The sequence below is a fragment of the Sapajus apella genome, unplaced genomic scaffold (assembly GCF_009761245.1).
Source record: "Sapajus apella isolate SASKATOON/1434 unplaced genomic scaffold, GSC_monkey_1.0 scaffold335, whole genome shotgun sequence".
Taxonomy (NCBI): domain Eukaryota; kingdom Metazoa; phylum Chordata; class Mammalia; order Primates; family Cebidae; genus Sapajus; species Sapajus apella.
In genome coordinates this window covers 5,399-29,011 of record NW_022437275.1, presented here as the reverse complement: position 1 = coordinate 29,011, position 23,613 = coordinate 5,399, and the positions used below count along the sequence as shown (strand labels likewise).

Genomic DNA, 23,613 nt, shown 5'->3' with positions numbered 1-23,613 from the left:
ACCCCACTTCCTCCCACTATAATGGTGTACATGGCCCCACCTTCCCATTCTCCGGCTCACTTGGAGTTTCTGTACTCTAAGTGGAACTCTTTTGGTGAAATGGGTTCCACTTACAACGTGTGACATGCCCACAAAAGCCCATCCTTTGTTTGTAAGTTTCTCCACTGGTCTTCTCTGGAGCCGGCACTAGCCATACCAGGTGCTGCCCCACCCCTCATCAATATCAACCTCCTTTGCTTATTCATGACCTCACTGTGATACTGTAAAGGGCAGAGCAGCTGATAATGCACCGAGTATCTGTGCTCAGGAAGTCTTGGGTGGCCAACATCTGTTGTATCTCTGGCTCAAGTGGATGATAGTGCTGTAAATCAATAGGTGTTGATGAGTCCACTTTGTCTCGTGTACCTAGGGCCTTGGGTGCATGGAAGGAAGGCTTGAGGCCTGAGCTAGGTGCAGTCCTGCCACTCCCAACCTTGCCCTACCTCAACAGGCATCTGGGCAGGGCTCTGTTACACCCTCAGCTGCCCAGTCCAGCTCTTGGCTCTCCAGCTGTCAGATACACAGTCCCTTGAACTCGCTGATTTAACCCATTTTATTACCACTAACTAAATTTAAGGCACTTTCTCCTCTAATACAATAGATTTTTCTTCTAATTAAATACTCATCAAAGTGATTAATTAAATGAAAGGCTAGTGTATTTATGCTCCATTTTCCATATCCTCTTTGCTGCCACCCTTTGTAGCCTGGACTTTCCCATTTTCTAACTGTCAGAATCCCTTCTTCCCTAATTTGGAATGTATTTAGCTAATTTCCTCTGCAAAATCCTAGTCACTGATTTAGAATAGTTAAGGAACTCCTCAAAGTGTGACTCCATTGGTCTTAGAGGACACTGAGCTCACTTCAACATGAAAATATAAAATAGAGAGGTTGCCAGGTTGGGATTATATTTCTAGTTAATTTCTTCAGATCTTTATATCCAATGACACTTTAATTTATGTAAAATCGGTCAACCTCCAGAAATGGTTTAAAAGGTCTAAACAAGGCCGGGCACAGTGGCTCATGCCTGTAATCCCAACACTTTGGAAAACCAAGGCAGATGGATCATCTAAGGTCAAGAGTTCAAGACCAGTCTGGCCAACATGGTAAAACCCTGTCTCTACTAAAAATACAAAAAATTAGCTGGGCACGATGGCAGGCGCCTGTAATCCCAGCTACTCAGGAGGCTGAGGCAGAAGAATAGCCTGAATCTGGGAGGCAGAGATCACACATTGCACTCCAGCCTGGGCAACAAGAGCAAAACTCCATCTAAAAAAAAAAAAAAAAAAAAGTCGAAATAGGAAAACAGAATCTACTTCAAGTAATTTCAATAGAGGGACTTTATGCTGGGAACTGGGTGCACAGATGATGGGGGTGCTGACAGGCTGAATTGGGAGAGTGAGGAGGAGCCACAGCCACTGGCCCAGGGACTGGGATCACCCGAAAGAAGCTCAAACCATGGTAGGGACTGCAGCTGTGTGGTCACTGCATAGGCACCAGCATAGGCACAGAGAGGGGACCACCCAGCTAAGCCCCAGAAGCTGGGAAAGGAGGCTCCAGGGCAATGTGCCCTGGCAACCCGGAGCAGAGCAGGCAGGAGAAGGGCTGAAAAGCGGACCGGAGGCAAAGGCCCAAGGCAAGGTCCCAGCCTTCCTTCTCCAGGCACCAACACATTCCACATGATGCGGGCGGCTGACACTGCTCCAAGCTCCCTGACAGTGAGATGCATGCCTCTGTCCACTGGGGCCCACTGCACGTCTCAGCCCCGCTTCCAGCCACATACTCAGGCAGAGTTTTAGCCATTGTGCCTCCCACGTTGGATCTTTTAACAGATGGCTTATGTTCCCAAAATGGTGTTGAACACATAAAGAAATAAAGAGAGTGACATTTCCTGCAAACCTACATTTCTAGGCTGGGGTACGCACCTGCTTCATGAAACACCCACTTTTCTGCCATTTCTCCTAACTAAGCCACACAGGCTGAATTTTTCTGATACTTAAGTTACATCTATGCAAACTTATTCTGAAGAGTATTTGGTGATTTAATGAAGGAAGCAAACATTGGCCTTGTACAATGCAGGCGTCCATCCATGGGTAAAAGAATAAACAAAATGCTGTGGTCTATCCATATAATGGAGTATTATTCAGCCTGATAAAGGAAGGAGATGCTGCCACATGCTGCAACAAGGATGAACCTTGAGGACTGTGTACTTTGTAAAATAAGCTAGTCACAGAAGGATCAAATACTGTATGATGTCACTTAAAGGGGATATTTAGAGTGATCAAGTTTATAGAAACAGAAAGTAGAGTGGGGATCACCAAGTGCTGGGTGGGTGGACAGGGAGTGGAGAGGGGTTGTTTAATGGGGACAGAGTTTTAGTTTTAGTTGGGGCAGGTGAAAAGAGTTCTGGAGATGGATGGTGGTGACGGTCGCACAGCAATTTGAATATACTTAATGTCGCTGAACTAGATGTTTTAAATGGTTAAAACTGTCAATTTTATGTTTACTAAAATAATACATTTTTAATTTTAAAAATATCAGCCAGGTGCAGTGGCTCAAGCCTGTAATCCCAGCACTTTGGGAGGCTGAGATGGGTGGATCACGAGGTCAAGAGATCGAGACCATCCTGGTCAACATGGTGAAACCTCGTCTCTACTAAAAATACAAAACATTAGCTGGGCATGGTGGCACGTGCCTGTAATCCCAGCTACTCCGGAGGCTGAGGCAGGAGAATTGCTTGAACCCAGGAGGCGGAGGTTGCGGTGAGCCGAGATCGCACCATTGCACTCCAGCCTGGGTGACAAGAGTGAAACTCTGTCTCAAAAAAAAAAAAAAAAATTTAAAAATATCTATTTACCTTGTGGCTTTGTCCTGAACTGGTACCCAGGGAAGACCTGGACACCTGAGGACTTGACCTCACTGTTCTGCATTTGGTCTCTGGCTGGTTCTTCCCATTGACTAAACCCAACCAGAAGCCAGACAGCAAAGGAGGTCTTTGACGCTTGTTCACATCAGCCATCCTGGGAGGGTCAGGCTTTTCCAACGATCCGCCACATGGTGGTTATAAATGGCTCTAGAATTAGAGTCTTGTTGACCAGATTACAGCCCATTACCTATAGTAACTGACGGGGCACCTCTGGGAGTGGCTTCCTATATAAACTCAGGCGCTAGCAAGGCATGTTCTCCCTCTGCTCCTATTTGAGGCTTGGCATGTCACCAGTTCACGTTTCATCCCTCTGATTAAGGGTGTCGCTGCTAGAGTACAAATCAGTTTAGACAAGGGATCACCAGCTGTCATCAATAATGTATGTTGGTGTGGATGAAGACTCCAAGCAAAAATTTGAGAGGGATTTGAAGAAGATAAAATAAGGGCACACGGTACCTGGAATGCTCAGAGTGATAGTCACCTGTTGCTGTACTGTTGTGTTCCACTTTTTGTGTATATTTTTAGCATGTGACTTGAGAAAGAGTGAAGTCCTGAATTTAAGGGGTGTTCGAAAAGCTCAACCCAGCCCTCAGCATACAGTAAGCATGCTTGCTTTCTTGCTGAAGATATGATGGTGTAACCTCAGGTGCTGACAGTAGTCCTGGAAAGCATTGCAGTCCTGAACGCTGTAATCCCAAGTGCTGAAATCCCTAAAGATCAAAATTCCCAAAGCTTAGAACTCTTAATGTTTAAAATAAGGTGACAGTTACACAGCACTGTTGCTATTTGATCACCAGTGTCGTTTCTGCCAAATTTGCGGTCTGTATAGGCATGTGTGCAGAGTGGATTTCCCTGTACCCAAAACAACTTAGAAGTATGGCACAGAAGATGGGAAAGTTTAACAGGGAATTCTCATGTCAGTGTATTCGGACTCGTAGAAGAATTTCAAAAAGAACAGCATCATATAGAAAATGGAGGTGAAGGTATTCTCTGAGGAGGGCCATGTCCTAAAAGAAAATTTGTGACTCAAGACTTCAAAATATAATTAATGATAGTGAAAATCAGCCAGCTTTTGTGGGCAATCTCTGTGCCCTCGCCCAGAATCCATCCATCCCTGTACTACACTTTTTCACAAGCTGAATTTTCTTTTTAGCTTTTTGGGGAGAGGGCTCCTTTTAAATTTGTTTCCCACTATTTTAAACGGGCAGCATTATTTTTTACAATTCTCTCTGCTGTGTATTTCACCCTTGCGTCGTTTCCAATACTGCAGGTTTAAATCGTGCACAGATTTTGAGAGAGTTCTAATTTGACTCCGTGAAAGTGCATTGTCACAACATTGATTTTGTATGTAAGCATTATGTGTTTACATTCTCAATAAATGAAGACACGTCCTCTTTGTATATCTGCATTTGTGAAAGATCCCAAGATCTTGGCTCTTTGGGTGACTGCAAATGTGGTAGTGACCGTCATGTAGTTTTTTTGATCGATCTAATCAAAAGACAGGTTGTCCGTGATGGTAGTTCACACAACCACAGTTAGGAATCCGGTTCATCTGCTCATAACTGTTGCCCCTGTGCAACTATCATTACTATACCTAGAGTGTTTATGCTTGTAAAAAGATGTGTTATTATTGCCTATTTCATTGCATTTAGTGGCCTATGAAGTGGTCTGCTGTGGGTTTTTTTTTACATTTCTGTAATAAGTCCCCCGTTTTTTTTTTTTGAGACGGAGTTTCACTCATGTTACCCAGGCTGGAGTGCAATGGCGCGATCTCGGCTCACCGCAACCTCCGCCTCCTGGGTTCAGGCAATTCTCCTGCCTCAGCCTCCTGAGTAGCTGGGATTACAGGCACGCGCCACCATGCCCAGCTAATGTTTTTGTATTTTTAGTAGAGACGGGGTTTCACCATGTTGACCAGGATGGTCTCGATCTCTTGACCTCGTGATCCACCCTCCTCGGCCTCCCAAAGTGCTGGGATTACAGGCTTGAGCCACCGCGCCCGGCCAATAAGTCCCCTTTTAAAATGTAAATAAATGTGAAGAATTTTCCTTTTTTTTTTCTAGAATTATATGTTGGGGATTTTGATCTCTAAGGATTGAAATTTTAGGGATTTAAACTTTAGGGATTTGGGCCTTTAGGGAATTCAGCATTCAGGGTTACGGCCTTTGGGACTGTATCTTTACAGATTATGGCCCTAACTCCTTAACATCATGCCGAGATTATTACTGGGTCAGTTCCCTGATGGGGTAATATGGTTCATTTCAACACCCAAACTATGTCAGCATAAGCCAAGTTTAAAAAGAAGAGGTGCCTGGATTCTGTACACCAGCAAATGATGATGCTGTTTTTCAGGTTGAGACTTCCCAGAGCTGATCGTAGAAGTATTTACACTTACTGGACATTTATACAGCCGTTCCTGCCTGTTTATTGTTCTGGGAAGTGCAGAATGAATGTTTATGTAGAGGTTTCAGGAATAACAAATGCAGGGGTTAGGAAATGAAAGGTATTCACTTGAAAACGAGGCTGGACTTGTCCTCCCAGATTCTGCAGACAGGCACTTGGTAGGCAATGTGGTTCACAAACCACTCATCCTCTGTACCCCAACACATACTGGTTCTGCATCTGAAGACTTTCCAGTCCAGAAAAACGAAGCTTTCCTTGGTCTACACTCTTCTCAGCTTACAAAAAGTGATACCATTTCACGCACTCCCTCCTAAAACCCTACTCCCTCTGCCCCAACACTAAGTGCTTCCCTCTTACCTCTCTGCTATCCTTCTCTGGCTCCTTGGCTAGCTGTCTTCCTCTGACATGCAAACCATCAGGCCAGCAGGGAAAAGTCTGTCCATGGTGAAAGAGACCCAGATCCCTCCAGCCAGAGGCCAGGTGCGTTACCGCCAACCCCAGGCCTTTTCAGCTCAGGGAGGGAGAAGAAAAGGCAGTCCCAGCAGCAGTCAAGTTGGATGAGATTAGAAAATCAGAGGGAAACGTGGGCCTGGCTGGCCCTTGTGACAGATGAGAAGCACAAACACCCCACAGTAAGCTCAGCAACACTGAGGTAAGCCACCTCAGTGGGCCTGTGCTGCACACAGGTGGCTGACTGGACAACACACCCCGTCCCACGTACAAAGCTCAACTCTGGCAGGCTCCAGGAGCCACAGAAACAGGTTCACAGAAAGATTAAGGCTGCCCACCCCAGAGCAAGAAGCTGTAGTGATAGTGACTACCTCAAAGATGATGGTGGCGTGGCACCATTGGTAAATGACCATAAGGGAAAGGTGCTCCAGGTTCAAGGTGAGAGCCGCAGGCTGTGACAACAGTGCACAGTTAGTTCACTGCAAGCTTCTTGAGCTGAGGTTCTTCTGTTATGTTCAGGGCTGAGTCTCCAAGATCTAGCACAATGCTTGGCACATGGAGGAAGGTCTGTGGACTGTTCTTGAAAAAAATGAATGAACAGTACCTATGGATGAACAAGATTTTATGTCCCATGGGCAAAATGCCTAAGTGCATGGGCCTGGGGGTGCTGAGATTTTGCAGGAGACACTGCCCATGGTGGGGTGCCCTCACCCAGGCTGGCAGCTGGGGCTAAACTGCCAGAGCTCACGGCCACCTGTGAGTCTCTGTTCTCTGTCCATCCTTGTGTCTGCCTCCTAGTGCAGCCTCAGTACATATTTCCCAAATTGAACAAAGCATGCTTGTTTCAGATCTATCTGTCTTGTGGTTTTGCTTTCCAAGTTTTTGAAAACACGACCAAGAAGTATCTGTCCACCTTTCCTCTTTGATCCCATAAAAGACAAGCAAGTGCCACATTCATGGGCAGTTCCTCTCCTTGCCATGCGCAGTCCTGACCACAGCCCCGAGTCCGGGCCACGGCGCCCCCTGCAGATGTGGCTCCTTCCCACAGTGTCTGCTGGGAGTAGTGAATGTCAGGCAGGCACCCGCCCTCACATCTCACCCATCCCCAGGACTGTGAGAGTGTGTCAGTGTAGAGCAGGAAGAATGTCAACCAGGGCTGCATAGGAGCAGAAACGTACAATACCTTTCCTCCCCTTCAGCAGGCCGCAGCCAACACTTCTCTAACAAAAGACAAGCCAACAAGAGCAAAGCATAATAAGCTTGATGTAGTGGCTCACATCTATAATCTCAGCACTTTGGGAGGCTGAGGCAAGAGGAACATGAGCCCAGGAGTTTGAGGCCAGCCTGGGCAACATAGCAAGAACCCTGTCTCTACAAAAAAACACTATAAAAAATATATATATATATATATATATATATATATTTATATATGTAAATTACCCAGGCATGGTGGTGCCAGCCTGTGGTTCCAGCTATTCGGGAAGCTAAGGCAGGAGGATTGCTTGAGCCCAGGAGCTTGAGATAGCAGTTCACATGGTATGATCACCCCACTGCACTCCAGCCTGAGTGACAGAAAGAGATCAGTCTAAAAAAAAATGATTTCATCATCAAAGCTTTATGTGACATAGAAACCTTGAGAATGAGGACTCAAAAGGCCCAAGGAAAGCTGCCCATTGTGATGCTTAGATTTGATGAGGGATGGACAGTCCCGGGGAAATATGATGAAAAGGGAATTTCTAATGCTAACAGGCTGAGTGAGAAAACCCAGCAGGGCCTGTCTGCTCAGATTCTTCTTGGCCTCTCTGTGTGACAATCCTTTCTCCCAGCTATAGAGCAGGGCCCTTCTGGAATGAAGATCTTATGATTGACTTTCAGATATGACAGTGCAGAGAATTTCTTTACAGCCAGTTCTTGCCCAGAAAAGCAGGAGAAGGTTAGAGTAATACTTTCAGGTTTTATGGCTGGCTTTATGGGAGAGTTCTGATTTCTATAACCCACTTTGGGAGGAGGATTCTGGTTTCTCTGAAAGCCGCAGGGGAGGAAAAGAGGTGGGAGATAGGAGGACAGAAAATGGTCGCAGGGGCTTGCTGCTGGGGCTGCTTCTGAGGCCTTCTGAGTAGTCAATTTGCCAAAGCACCATATTTAGGAATATTGATTCCTGAGTCCCAACAGAAGCTGTTGTTGGAGACCAAAACACACCACCCCTAAATGTGCTGGAAAAGTTACCCTTTTGCAACAGAATTCACATCTATAAAGGAGACCTCCATTCCTGCGCCAGGAAGAGGATGACTGAATCCCTTGAGATGTTTCTGTGGAGAAGGTGCCAAGTTAACGTGACCCGTTTTGTTCATTTCCTGTGCTTTTCCTGGGCATTCCTCTCCCCCATAACAGAGTTTTTCCCACACCGTTCTTTCTGTGTTTCAGAAAATGATGATACTTCAGCCCATAGTTTCAACTCCCTCTTGGATCTACTCTAGAGATGCTCAGCTCTCTGTAACTCCCATGGATATAGAACGTATCCACTCTATTCAATATTCAACTTGTTGGTTTTTCTCCTCTTGATCTGTCTTGTGTTCCAGGGCATCCCAGCTAAGAACTCATGAAGGGTTCACTGTTTTCCCTCTCTTTCATTTTGGGGGGCTGTTCCTAGAGATCAAAAATGAGTGCTGCAAACTGGGAGCCCTCTCAAAAAGTCCTTTGTTATTTGGGCATCCCAATTTCTAGTCCTCCAGCCAAGCTTCCTCCAAGGGAGGTCCTCCCTTAGGACTCTTAGTGCCATATCTTCCTGATCTTATCATCTCTTGAGATACTCTGCCCTACTCCAGAGGCTGATCTAAGACTGGAAGCCCCTGCTCCTTCCCGGACACCTACAGGACGCATTCCACAGTTCAGCTGGCTAGTCTCTGTGGGCAGTCAGCGCTTACTCCAGAGGGACTTTGGATGGTCCAAGCAGAGCTTTGGCATGGCAAATTCAAACTAACAGTCCAGAGGATGGGGCTCAGCCTGCACACCCTGCCCTGGGCTATGTCTGTCTAGAGTTTCCCCTGGCAATAAGACCCAACACAAAAGCATTGAAACTACCTCATGCTGTGTCTTAGGCCAGGTCCTATGCATGGGTAGGTAACCCCATGCTGATCTCTGTAGACAGAAGAGGCAATTAAAGGATTTCGGGCCTTCTGTACCTCAGGAGCCAGGTTGGGAGAGGAGTCCCCTCTTCCATCATACATATCACTGAAAATGAGTTCTAGTAAAAGAAGAATTCCTCTGTATCACACAGTCAGATGGGGAGGTCATTACTTAAGTTAAAAACAATTTTTTTTTTTTTTTTTGAGACGGAGTTTCGCTCTTGTTACCCAGGCTGGAGTGCAATGGCGCGATCTCGGCTCACCGCAACCTCCGCCTCCTGGGTTCAAGCAATTCTCCTGCCTCAGCCTCCTGAGTGGCTGGGATTACAATCAGAACATGCACCCCTTTTAAATAAAAGGCCCACTAAATGCCTTTCTAATGTCCTGTTCGGATCATAACTTGAGGCATGTTAGGTCAGATAAAAGTGACCCGCGTGATAAGAATATGTATTATGATTACATATATTACATAAAGTTTATTTTCCTTTTCCTTATTTTTTTTTAGTGCTCTTTTCTTTTCTTTCTCTTTTTCTTGCCTTGCCTTTGCCGTGACAGGGGCACTTGGAGGATTCGACAGGTCCAGCTGCATCAGATCACTGGAACTGGCATGAAAAAAGCTTCAGGCCTTACATAGGTTTCCCAAAGACTGAGGAAACCCCAAAGACTACTATAATCTTAAAACAAACTCAGATTCATTCATGCAGAAATATAGAAAGCTGTCTTCTGATTCTCAGAAACTAAGATTTTAGATGAAGTTAATTTTCTTATAAAAGGAAGACAACATTATTGTAAATAATTTAGAGATTGCTTATAAGACAAAGGAGAACATAAATCAGCCCTATCCATTCCTCCAGCCATCACCACCTTCCACATTTGTGGCATATCCTTTCAGGATGTTTGCGTGTGTGGGGGGGTGCTTACCTGTGTGTAATAGCTTCATATTATACATACAACCTTTTTCCCTCAAGGGCGACCACTGTTGTCGTCCAGGCTGGAGTGCAGTACGGCGATCTCGGCTCACTGCAACCTCTGCCTCCTGGGGTTAAACAATTCTGCTGTCTCAGCTTCCCAAGTAGCTGGGATTACAGGCGCCTGCCACCACTCCCAGCTAATTTTTTTTGTATTTTTTGTAGGAACAGGGTTTCACCATGTTGGCCAGGCTGGTCTCAAACTCCTGACCTTAGGTGACCCGCCTGCCTCAGTCTCCCAAAGTGTTGGGATTACAGGCGTGAGCCATGACCTGCTTTTTATTATCAACATATGATACGCATTGTTCCTGTATCACTAAATATTTTCCTTTGACATTTCTTAAGGTTGCAGCATGTTTTGCTTTATTTTTTATTTTATTTTTAGAGACAGGATCTTGCTCTGTTGCCCAGACTGGAGTGTGCTGATGCAATCATAACTTGCTGCAGCTGCGAACTCCCAGGCTCAAGTGATCCTCCTGACTTGGCCTCCTAAAATGCTGAGATTACAGGCATAAAGCACTGCGACTGGTCTGTTTTGCTTCTTCATACACTATTTCTCTCTTTTTTTTTTTTTTTTGAGACAGAGTTTTGCTCTTGTCACCCAGGTTGGAGTGCAATGGCACGATCTCGGCTCACTGCAACCTCCACCTCCTGGGTTCAAGCAATTCTCCTGCCTCAGCCTCCCAAATAGCTGGGACTACAGGTGTGTGCCACCATGCCCAGCTAATTTTTGTATTTTTTGTAGAGACGGGTTTCACCATGTTGACCAGGATGGTCTCGATCTCTTGACCTCGTGATCCACCTGCCTCAGCCTCCCAAAGTGCTGGGATTACAGACGTAAGGCCCCGCGCCCAGCCCATACACTGTTTCTCATTTAATCAGTCCCCTCTTGTGAGCTATTTATGTTGTTTCCAACTTTCCTAATTTTGAGAAAAAAAAGAGCTTCAAGAAATGTCCTTGCTGCTCTATCTCTGCCCACATACACTATTCTTTCCTCGGGATAAATCTGCAGGCCTAGAATTGTTTTGGTAATGCAGACAGCTGTCACCAAGTAATCCTCGGAAGAAGTTGTCCCTCGCCATGGGCGAGTGCCTTTTCAGCATACTCGTAAGTAAGAAATTTAAAAAGAATCAGGAGCTGTTGGTCTCCCAAATTAGTTTTCTCTTTCCTCTCGCAGCATATGGCTTTTAAAAGGCTCTGGGAAGATTTCACTGTTTTAATTCCATAGAGAAAACAATGTGTGGCTCCAGAAACCCTTGTAATCATGCAAGAGCAGGGAGGAAGGGAGGGAGAGATCTTTCTGCAAATGTATTTCATGCCATGGTTTCCCAAACGCCTGCCATTTATTAAGCCGATTGTTCGGTCTTCCCTAACATCCCCTTACCCAAGCAAATGACCTCATAAGCCAAAGAGAAGGTCAGTGAGCTCTTTCCAAAAGGCATCACTATTAATCCACATATCCCAGCTCACAGAGGGGCTGTGTGGCCTGGGGGAAGTGTCCTTCCACTCCTGGGCCTCCATGCCAGGCACCTAATCTGAGGGGTGCACAGGAGTGCATTTGGGCAGCCTGTTGGAGGCTCTGCCTCTTGTTTGCCAAAGTAAGGTCCCTTTCTGTCACTGACCTTTCCACTTCAGCTACCCTTTGGATTGCTGGAAAATGTGAGGCCTAAGGTGTCCTTGAGGCAGGCAGGACAAATGAGGACATGGCAGCCCTTTCCCATCTGGGAGCTGAGGCTCCTTTAATGTGGAGACCTTAAAAGGCATGTAGGAGCCAGGGGCTGGGTTCTTATCTCCTGAGCCTGGCCAATGTCCAGATACACCTTATTTATAGCGCCACTGACAAGGGCAGCGCAGCTGGCCGGCAGCTGCACAGAAGGTTGGGGCCATCTAACCAGGCCGTCTGCCTGCGTGGCCGCTGTCCCTGCTCATCAGGCTGGAGGACAGAAGACAGAACCCTGACACTGCAGGTAAGGACCGCTGGTTCCCCGTGCCCTTCTCTCACCCTTGCCGTCCTTCCCAGCCTGACTCTGCAGCAGGCTTGGACAGCAGCTGTGTGGACATCTTGCTCCATGCACAGGGAGTGTCCCAGGCCTGGGAGGAAACTCTCAGGCACTGGGAGCTCACTGACCCCAGCAGAGATGCAGGTGGTGCTGGCTGCTGGCTCCTACCAGTGGCAAAGCCCAGCAACAGAAGCCACCCTGCCCAGAGATACAGGGGTGTAGGCTTGAAGATAGAGAACCCTGCTCATTGGGAATGAGGAGAGGTTTAAATAAAATTGAACCCCTGCCCCCACTCAGTGGGAATCCGTTTTGAACACTGAAAAACATTTTTTAAGGGGAAAGCAAAAGAAGAAATATTATAAACATTGGAAAGGGGGAAAACCACAGTGCACTTGAACTTTTTCTCCCTGACAGAATTTCCGGAAAGCCTGGCTGAAATGGCAAATTACTGATGAGTCTGATTACTCTGGGAAAGTGTGTTTATACAACATGACTCTTCATGGCTGATGGTTTGAAAGTCCAGAGAGCTGTTGCGTGCTTTAAAAAGGAAATGCATGAATATTTTACAATTTCCAGAGCAGGGCAAGCTCCAGGATGCACAGTCCTGAGTAATGCCCTGGCCAATTGTGTAATAATCTCAATACTGATAGGATGCCATATATATGATAGTAGACATCATCTATATAAATATCTTCTAGCTGGACTCCATGCAAGACACTTTATCAAGTCTAGTCTAAAAAGAAAAGAAAAAGTTGTCAGTCCAGTCTTTGTTTCTAAATTATTCTGAAGTCTGAAGAGTGTTAATAAATACCTGCATTACAGGTTAATGGTATTGTAGCTCATATTTGCTGTATGTAAGTTTATTTTCATTGTTTTGTTTGTTTCTTGAAGAATATTATTTGAATTTTATTTTATTGCTAGGCTTTTACAATTTTATTGATATGTGATATTTTACATATTTATGGGGTACATGTGAGTGTTCAGTACATACACAGAATGTGTAATGATCAAATCAGGGTTTTGGGGTATCCAGGATGGGCTGGAATAAGGTTTATTATATGTTGAGATCCATCCGACCCAAGTTTTTATATTTAATTGAGTAGCTGACCAATCCACTCAAATGATTACATTTTGGAGGCTTTTTCTTATATTAAAAAATATTTTAATATATAACTTCCATGAAAAGTTACATATTTTCCAACACAAGGTTCCCTGACTGCTTACCCACCACATTGTCTCTTAGAACATTTCATACTTTTAAGTTTCATTGTTCTATTTAGAGCTTCCAGAGTTCTCCATTGATTTCAGATCCCCAAAGCCAGGCCAAGCCATGCCTCTCACTGCATTCCCATGACCTGAAGCACAGGGACCTACACACTTTCCACTGATCTCTAAAATATTTCATGTTTACAATACATGGCCCAGAGGCTGATTTTAATTCATTCTCTCCCCACCAAAGAATGAGGTAAAATTATATTGAGTGTTCACATTTTCTTTTTTTTTTACTCTACAAATAATCTATGTTTCCTATAAAAAATACAGGCCAGCAACAAGAAGAAAATGAAAAATTATATATATTCTTATTACTCAAAGATAACTATTCTTGCAATTTATTGTTCATTTTAATTATTTATTGATTCTAAGGTATCTTTGATTGAAAGACTAACCATTCACTTCACAGTAGATTTTTTTTAAAAAAAATCCCACTACAAGATATTTTAAGGTGAATCCAAAAACATTAAGTTATTTGGGAAACTGTAAATTTTAATAAACAGAAACATATATATATCAATCAAGTTATTTGGTAATCTGTTTTCTGTCCAATTTATGGTCAATGTCTTTTACTGCTGATTCAAAATCTAATTCCTTGAAAATTGGTTATCTCTATATATCATTATGACCCATTTTGGTTAGTCAATATATTAAAATATTCATAATAGTTGGATAGATGAAGAGTCAAAGGGCATAAAGATTTAGATAAAATATTTTATTAGAACATAGCGATATAACATCAGTTCGAAGTATGATCTGGTAATTGATTTCTACGCTAGTACTGATTCCTTTTGAATCATGAAAAACTCAACCATCTTGTGCCTTGATCTGCATGCCCCCCATGCCTTACAAAATCTGGTTTACTGATTTTTTTTTTATTACCATTGATTTGTCAGCACCTCCTCACTTAGTCTCTAATACACTAAAATATGGATGAAAAATAGAAAAGAACCAACATATGTGCTGAGTAATTTGATGTGTTACAATTGGGGACTTTATTTGAATTTAATGGATACATTTTAGATAGGGAAAAGAGGAATAAACATTCATTTTAACACAGGACTTTTGTTGTAGTTAAAGAGCAATGCTGAAAAATTAAGCTGAACTAAAACCATCTCTGAAGCCAACAATTTGTAAAACATACTTGATGTGTTTTATTAAGGGGGAGCATACAATTAGATATTAAGAGGAAAATGCAAGAATTTCATTCTGCCCTTTTATTATTGTTATTACTTTTTTTTTTTTTTTTTTTTTTTTTGAGACAGAGTCTTGCTCTGTCGCCCAGACTGGAGTGCAGTGGTGCAATCTTGGTTCACTGCAACTTCTGCCTCCCGAGTTCAAGTGATTCTCCTGCTTCAGCCTCCCAAGTAGCTGGAACTACAGCCAGCTACCACCACGCCCTGCTAATTTTCATAGTTTTAGCAGAGATAGTGTTTCGCCATGTTGGCCAGGCTGATCACGAACTCCTGACTCCAGGTGATCCGCCTGCCTCCGCCTGCCAAAATGCTGTTATTCTGGTCTTTAAAGAGTAAGCATGTCTAGATGGTATCTGAAGCAGCTATGGGGACCACCTATTTTCATATTAAATAAAAGCCATCGTAGTGCTTTTTGCCGGGCTTAGTTCTGTGCAGCTAAATCTAAACTAATTTCAAAATATCAGCCCATGGTTTCATATGAACACAAAATAGAAAATAACATGATTTGAATATTCTACTTCAAGTCGTATCCTTTATAAGAAGATGAAATGGTTAAGATGAAGGCACAATGGGTTACATAAAAACATTGCGTGTGTGTGTGTGTATATATATATATGTAATAATATGTAATAACTAAAACCAATAAACAGTGCAATAGCTGAAAAGTGGAGTATGGTTAAATCAAATATAATATAGCCATAGTATGGAATATAGGCAACCATCAAAAATAAAGTTTACATAGAACTTTCAATTTTTAAAGCTCTAAATACAAAGCAATATTCATAATATATGAACAGAAAAAATACACCAAAATATATAAAATTATCATTTCTGAAGGATAAGATTAGTAGTAATTTTATATTTTTCTCTACATTTTAAATAGTTTACTAAATGTTCTACACTAAAACTAATGATAAAATTTTAGTAATGCAAAATTCTATGCAAACATCAAACACTCTAATTATTACCACCAATTATAAAAATTGTCGATAACCAACCAGAATGATTTAGCCTATTAAGAATAATGGCTAGTTTGGGAGGCTGAAGGGCGATTGCCTGAGTCCAGGAGTTAGAAACAGCCTGGGCAAGAAAACAAGACCCTAACTTAAAAAAAAAAGTTAACATGTATTGAATGATCATTATATTCAGGAACTATGTTTTAGCTCATTTAACACAACAGCCCTATAGACAAATGTTATTATTAATTTTATTATTACTCCTATTTTCAGAGAAGGAAACTGAAGCTTAGAACCATGCTATTCATTGCCGAGGGTGAAATCAAGTTAAAGATAATGTCTTTTTTGTTGTTGTTGGGATTTTTTGCTTGTTTGTTTGTTTTGCAATGGAATCTCACTCTGTTGCCCAGACTGGAGTGCAGTGGTGCAATCTGGCTCATGGCAACCTCCATCTCCTGGGTTCAAGCGATTTTTGTGCCTCAGCCTCCCGAGTAGCTGGGATTACAGGCATGCACCACCACACCCAGCTAATTTTTGTATTTTTGGTAGAGACAGGGCTTCGCCATGTTGGCCAGGCTGGTCTTGAATTCCTGACCTCAGGTGATCTGCTCACCTTGGCCTCCCAAAGTGTTGGGATTACAGTCATGAGCCACCGCACCTGGCCTGTCTTTCTTTCCGGTATTTTCCAATCCAGTTGGCTTTAGACTTGAATGGCAAAAGAGCAACCCTCTTGCCATATGCAATGGGCAGCATGGTTTGAATGACATAAATGAATGCTGCAGGTATTGAGGGCAAAAATCTATGGACGTTTTTAAATACTTGGGATAAAGTTTACAGAGGAAGGGACATGGCACCTGGACGAAAGGAGGAATTAGCAGAGGCTGAGAACATTACAGGTGGGAAGGAATGTGAACAATATGGAGATGGAAAGTGATAAGATTCCTTCCAAGGTACCAGAAAACGTGCTAAATGTGTTGAGGGCTGGGTAATGACTTAAGGACAAGGGCTGCCTCACTTCTCTTTGTTCTCTTTGGGATACTTCTAAAACCCAACATTTTGTAAGATGAAATAAGGAAGTCTCTTGGCTTCCCAAAATAAAAGGGGAAAAAAAGAAAAACATCGTTTTCATAAAGTATCTGGAATAAGACTAACTTGGATTCCAGATTTAAAATAAAATGAAGCTCTGAATTAGAGAGATAATAGTTGTTGGCGTTCAAGTGCTCATGGTGTGTGCAGCAGTGTTGTGAGCGCTACACACACACACACGCACACACACACTCTCTCTCTCTCAGGATGTGCAGGGTGGGTGGCTCTACAAGGAATGCTAGCAGTTTCCTTGTTCATAGATGAGGGCACGGAGGCACTGAGAAGTAAAGGGGCACAGAGGCAGTACAGGGGAAGCTGAATTTGAACGCAGGCAGTGCAATACCAGCTTCACACTAATCCCACGAGAAACTTGGAAAAGCCCCACAAAGGAGAAAGGACCTCATCTTAAAAATGAAGCCAGGCACGGTGGCTCACGCCTGTCATCCCAGCACTTTGGGAGGTCAAGGTGGGTGAATCACCTGAGGTCAGGCATTTAAGACCAGCCTGGCCAACATGGGGAAACCCTATCTCTACTAAAAAATACAAAAATTGGCTGGGTGTGATGGTGTGTGCCTGTAATCCCAGTTACCTGGGAGGCTGAGGCAGGAGAATTGCTTACACTCAAGAGGCGGAGGTTGCAGTGAGCTGAGATCATGCCACTGCACTCCAACCTGGGCAACAGAGAGAGACTCCGTCTCAAAAAAAAAAAAAAAAAAAAAGGAGTGAGGACTTTGAACTTATTTTTATTTTTAATTTTTAATTCTCCCTTTGGTTCCAGTACCTTCTCAAGAGTTTGGGAAGGGTATTCATCACCCTGCTTCCTGCTTAAGCCCTGAGAGCTAGCACTGTAACTTGCACACAGTGTACAGCTGCCTACTAAATATTTGCTGAACCAAACTGGTGTGTGTAATTCAGTTGAGTTCTAGGAGTGTTGAAATCCAAAGGAAGGAGCTATAAGTTTTTCTTCTTGCCTAGTACTTTTCCCTTCTGCAATCCTGGCTGGGAATCACGTTTCATATTCACTCCCTACCTTTGGATACATAGCACAAGGATGTGGTTTTTAAATGGAATTTTTTGGATGCAATAAGTACTCACATTTGATGATAATCTACTTAAGGAGTAGATTCTCTGATTTGGAATCTTCCATTTACTAATGTATCAGTCTGTGTGGGTGTGTCTGTGGGTGTGTCTATGTGCACACGTGTCTCTGTTTGTGTATATATGTCTCTGCATGTGTCTGTGTGTGTCTCTGTATGAGTCTGTGTGTGTTGGGGGAAGAGAAGAGGATGGAAGTGCTAAAATGTTCTAAACTCTGTAAAATTCTTTTTGAAAAGCTGTCCAATTTTCTTCAGAATCTTTTAATTAACTTACTAGGAAACAGTAATATTTTGCTCTCTTTAAATACAATTTAGGAGCCAAAAAAGCAGGTGAGAGACAATAGTCTCTTTACTTCAACTTTATTTACATCGAATAAAGGACCAGTGGCCAAATGTTATGCTCTTCCAATCCCAAAATCAAAAGACAGAGGTCAAAGAAGACATTCAGATCAGTTAGGTTCAGTGAAAAAATAACAGCGTGTGTAACACATAAAGCCGAGATCTGGAAAGTGCATGAGACAAACTGCTTTTAGGTCCCTGTCTCTCTACCCCTGCAAACTGCAAATGCAAAAACCTATGAGCAGGTGCAAATGTGTTGGTATTCAAATTAGCCAGCATGGGCGATCATCCAAGTGAGGGGAGGAATCTGCACACCCACAGTTCCATGTCTACAAACACTCTCAGGAAGAAAAGCTCTGCAGGCAACAAGGAAGAGCGGGATAAGGACCTTCTAATTAAGACAGGGCTCTCCACAAGTCAGACAGTTTGGAAATGCATAGTGGCAAGTTCAACTTTGTTTAAATCATGAGAGTTGGGTAGAAGGATTGATAAACCCCTCAGCTGCCGTTATGAAGCAGCAGTGGCAGCATATCCTCCACCCTGGCTGCTGATGAGCTGTGGCAGGATCCTGGCACGCTGCCCTGAGCTGCTTCTGCTTTTGTCTGCTGTGTTTCGCTCTTCCCTGGGAAGTGTCAGCAAACCTCCACCAGCCTGGGGCAGGAGCAGCCAAGCAACCCCAGAGGCCAATGTGAGCTCAATTTAACCGCAGGTCTCTGTTTAAAATTTGTGATCACGTTTGTAACTTAAATTAGATAGTGTGTCTCCTTTCCCCAAAAGTTTCCAATAGCTTCCCAAGTCGAAATAAAATCCTAACTCTAACCATAGCCAACAGAGCCCTACATGATCTGGGCCCCATTTCTGTCTTTCCCTGTCCATCTATAGGGGATCCAGCCACACTGCCCTGATCCAGTTATGCCAAGTACTGCCCTGGCCCAGGGCCTTCTCAATTGCTGGCATCTCTGCCAGACTCTTCCCTAAGACAATCACACGCCTTCCTCCGTCCTTCATTCATGCCCAGTCTGAGAGCTACCCCTAAATACTTCATCTAAAATGACACTCCTTATCAATCTCTAGCTCTTTAACGCTGATTTACTTGCCATCTCACACATATACTCACCTGCATACCTATATATGTTTATCTCTCCTCCAACAAAATGTGAACTCCAATGAATGCAGAGACTCTATTTCGTTCACCGAGGTATCGCCAATACCTACAACAGTGAGTGCTGCCTACTAGGTACTAAACAAATGTCTCTTGAAGGAGGACGGTGTGAATAATCTATTTTTATACATTTAATTTGAGATCTTAGAAACTTTTTATCTGTAATTCATATTGTAGAGTCGGAATGGTACAAAACTCTTCCGCCCCATCATAAAGGTCATGGCTGGTGTTCTTATTACAAAATCTAGATTAACAAGAGAAAAGCGAACTAATTTATTTCATGACATGGGAGGTTTCAGAAATGAAGACCCAAAGATCCAACAGAAAACTGGCCATTTTTATGGTTAGATTCGATGAAGAGTATATAGTTGTATAAAAATGTGATTGGACATGATGGGTATGGCCTAGTGGTAACAGACTGAGTGGGGAGCCCCAGCAAGGCCTCTCTGCTCTCATTAAAATTGGCCTCTTTATGGGGCAGTCTTTCCCCACAGACACAGGGCAGGACTGCTCTGGAATGAGGTCTTAGGATCTCCTTTCAGACAAGGTAGGTCCAGGAATTTCTTTATGGCCAACTCCTACACAAAAAGGCAGGGGAAAGCTTAGAGTAATATTTCTAGGGTTTTTTTTTTAAATGAGTTTCACTCTTGTTGCCCAGGATGGAGTGCAAAGGTGCAAAGTCGGCTCACTGCAACCTCCACCTTCTAAGTTCAAGCGATTCTCCTGCCTCAGCCTTCTGAGTAGCTGGGACTACAGGCATGTGCCACCATGCCCAGCTAATTTTTTGTATTTTCAGTAGAGATGGGGTTTCACCATATTGGCCAGTCTGGTCTCGACCTCCTGACCTCAGGTGATCTGCCTACCTTGGCCTACCAAAGTACTGGGATTAACATGAGCCACCGTACCTGGCCTATTTCTAGGTTTTATTTTGGGGGAAGAGTGGTTCTGGTTTCTCTGACCTGCCTCAAGGGAGGAAGCAAAGCAAAAGGAGGATAGGAGAAGATCAGAGAGAGACTTTGCTTCAGAGACCTTTCCAGTGTGCTTTGGTTCAAAGCACTCAGCAAGCCACAGCGCCACACTTTGGGGTGTTGTTTGCTGAGCCCCAACAATGCCTATCACTGATCACAGAGTTCTTGTTAGGATCCAAGTCTAAGGTCCCTTGTTCACCACTTAAAATTCATTTTATTTTTATTTATTTATTTATTTTGAGATGGAGTTTTGCTCTTGTTACCCAGGCTGGAGTGCAATGGCACAATCTCGGCTCACCACAACCTCCGCCTCCTGGGTTCAAGCAATTCTCCTGCCTCAGCCTCCCGAGTAGCTGGGACTACAGGCACGTGCCACCATGCCCAGCTAATTTTTTTTGTATTTTTTTAGTAGAGACGGGGTTTCATCATGTTGACCAGGATGGTCTTGATCTCTTGACCTCGTGATCCACCTGCCTCAGCCTCCCAAAGTTCTGGGATTACAGGCGTGAGCCACCGCGCCCGGCCTAAAATTCATTTTAAAAACTTCCACTACACTCTCATTTTGTCAAGGAAGGGGGGTGGGAGTTGATGAGTCAGACTGCCTGTGCGCAAGGTCCTAGTTCTGCCACTCACACTGGCCACAAGCAAGATTTTAACTTCCCAGAACCATATTTGTAAAATGGGAATAATATAGTAACCTTGTCAGTCACTTGTAGGGATTCAAGGAGGCGCTAATAACCATGGCTACCATCAACTGAGCCCACGTTGTGTGGCAGAAAGTGTGTCGTGCGTTTGACTTGCATTGCACTGTCCCGTCTTGACAGCAGCCACCTGATGCAGGGACAATTACAATTCCTAGGCTGCAGACGAGGAAACAAATCCAAAAAAGTATTTGAACTAAGGAGCTATAGTTGCTTTACTAGTTTCCTTTGACTGCCGTAGCAAATGACCATAAACTTACCATCTTCAAGCAACACACATTTACTATCTTACATTTTTTGAACTCGGCCAGAATCGAGGTATCAGCGGGGCTTCATTCTGGAGGCTCTAGGGAAGAAATGTTTCCCCACTTTTCCCAGCTTCTGGAAAATGCCTGCATTCCTTGGCTCGTGGCCCTCCATCTTCAAAGTCCAGAGCACAGCATCTTCACATTTCTTTTTCACTCTGCTTCTCCTGACTCCATCTTTCATATATAAGGACTCTGGTGATTACATTGGAGGCTGCCCAGATAATGTAGAATAATCTCCCTATCTCATGATCCTTAATCACATTTGCAAAGTCCCTCTTGTCACGTAAGGTGTCACATTCATGGGTCTAGGAATTCAGATGTGCATATTTTGGGAGACCATCATTTTGCTACCAATTACTAAGAGGCAGAACTGTGATTTGAATTCCGGCCTATTTCTTGACCATCGCATTGTGCAGTTAAGTCTTTGGTGTTTATGAAGTGCTTTTTCCTCCCTTGTGGCAGTGGAAGGAGTATGGTAAGCTCTGGATCCCAGATTCGGGTTTTGCATGCCGCGTTAAACAAGACAGGTTGTCCCTTTCTGCCCTTCTCCCTGGCAGTATAGGATGCCAAAGTCTCACAGTTAACTGTCAATATTGTTTTATCTCATCAAGGTAGGGTTTAAAACAATCCATTTCACCTCATCTCCAAATATATTATTGACTCTTAAGCAACCATAGATGTTCAGTAAAAGTAGGTTACAAAGTAGAAATGAAAGCCCAGTGTGGGGACAGGCCATGACATCCCTCTTGTCCAACAGGGTGTCTGTGCAATGTGTAGAGCAGCCACCAAGGGCAGACCTGGAAGCAGAATCCCCACAGAAAGAGGAGCAGGTGAGGAAAAGCTGGGGCAACCTAGCTCAGGATGCTCCAGTGAAGGACACAAGGTCCGGCCACACAGGTGACCAGGGAGAGGGTGGTGACCCAGGTCACGACAGACAGAAGCTCCAGGAACCAGCCCAGCAAGGTGGCGAACAAGCTGACACATACGGAGCCAAGGGACAGGACAAGTGTGGTCATGTGGCAGCCATGGGTGGACCTGCCCACAGGAGGGGGCAGTGGGCGGGCTCCAAGTCAGGCTGGCAGCCTTTGAGGAGCTTAACCTCTCAGGGCTGGAAAGATCCCAAATGTGATTCCAAGGCCCAGCAAACGAGCCAGCTCTGATCCACCAGGGAGGGGGCAAGCCAACAAGACATGAGCCTTATTTAGGTACAAAAGAAGTGGGGTTGCCGGGAAAGTAGAAGCTGGAGATGAGCTGCAGTTTGGGGAAGAGCCCCTGGCTCCCAAAGCTATGTCAGCTGAACTATGTCCAGACCTCTACTCTACCTGTGAGTGGCACAGGCCGCCTCTACATGTATACACAAACCTCCACCCAGTCAGGGATGGCTCAGGGCCTCAAGGGCTGGAATCTAAAAGGGCCTTTATTCCTCCAGGTGGTAAGGACTAGGGGACACCCTAAGCAGTCTTCTAGCCGCCTGGGACCTGTTATGACTATGAGTTCTGGGGACAGGATGACTTGGTATCCAGTGGCATTATTTTGATCCTTTCCTGAATGTGAGCAACATGGTGTTAGAAATCAGAGGTGAATTCACATGGGCTGTGTGTTTATGTGACAAAGCAGTAAGAATAAAGTAGATTGCATACTCTAGATACACTTTCCTCAGCTATTCATACTTAGGGTAATCTTTGAATTTATGGTCCAAACTGAGGTGCTTTTGAGAGCACTTTTAATAAGTATGTCAGGTCCACAGGTGTAACTGCAGGTTGTCAGGGCCCAAAGCCTCACACCCAGGCACCCAGGCCCTCGTGAAGCTGCCTTAGCTGTAAGCATAATGGTTTAGAGGGATTATTCAACATCTAAATGCTTGCCTGCAACCTCAAACACTTTTATTCTTTCCGCATGATAGACAAGAAATGCCGAAGTATAATTTCTTAGAAGGCAGATCGACAAAGTAACTCCCTCACAAGGGCCTCCGTTTGAAAGTCAGGGGCATGTTTCTCCTATTGATTATTGACATGTAAGAGTTGCACCTCCATCCCCAACCGCCGGAGCTCGTTTTTCTTTCGTGACATTGTTTTAAATTGGGGTGCTTTTCTGCCACCCTCTCCACAAGTTCATAAGACACTCTCTCTTGTCCAGGCTTCACTGAAATAAAGTGTTTCAAGCTCAGGGTCAGTTTCATAGTGCATGTTATGGGTTATGAAATCAGTTCATTGGATTGAGGTCGGTGTATCTTTAAAAACAAAATGAAATTAACTAGAGTAGGAAAACATAGAATGAAAGGGAATAGAATGCTTTTCACATAGTAAGAAATTCCAGAATTTTTCATGACAGTATATTTTTGTAGCACTAAATGTGAGGGTCTTTGAAGTGGTTGTGATGTAAAAATGCACTTCCTGGTTGGGCTGCCACCAAAGTTTGCAGTCCCCTGCTGTAAACCATCTTTGCAGGTTTTCATTTTCCTTTCCTGAATCCTTACAGTGCCAAAGACAGCTCTCTTACTCCCACGCACCCCTCTCAGTCATCCTCCATTCGCTGCAGATGGCTTAGTTTGATCCTTTAGGCTAGAGCCAATGAAATGCCTTCCTATGTGATCAGTTCTATAAACATAAATCTTTATCAA

The 23,613-nt window shown here is 44.0% G+C and overlaps 1 long non-coding RNA gene across 1 annotated transcript; it reads left to right on the top strand.

Moving 5' to 3' along the window:
- Positions 1-20,519: 20,519 nt before the first annotated feature.
- Positions 20,520-23,260, top strand: LOC116545692. Its single transcript, XR_004266412.1, has 2 exons — positions 20,520-21,823; positions 22,423-23,260. It is a non-coding gene; the product is annotated as an uncharacterized LOC116545692 (long non-coding RNA).
- The last annotated feature ends 353 nt before the right edge of the window (positions 23,261-23,613 follow it).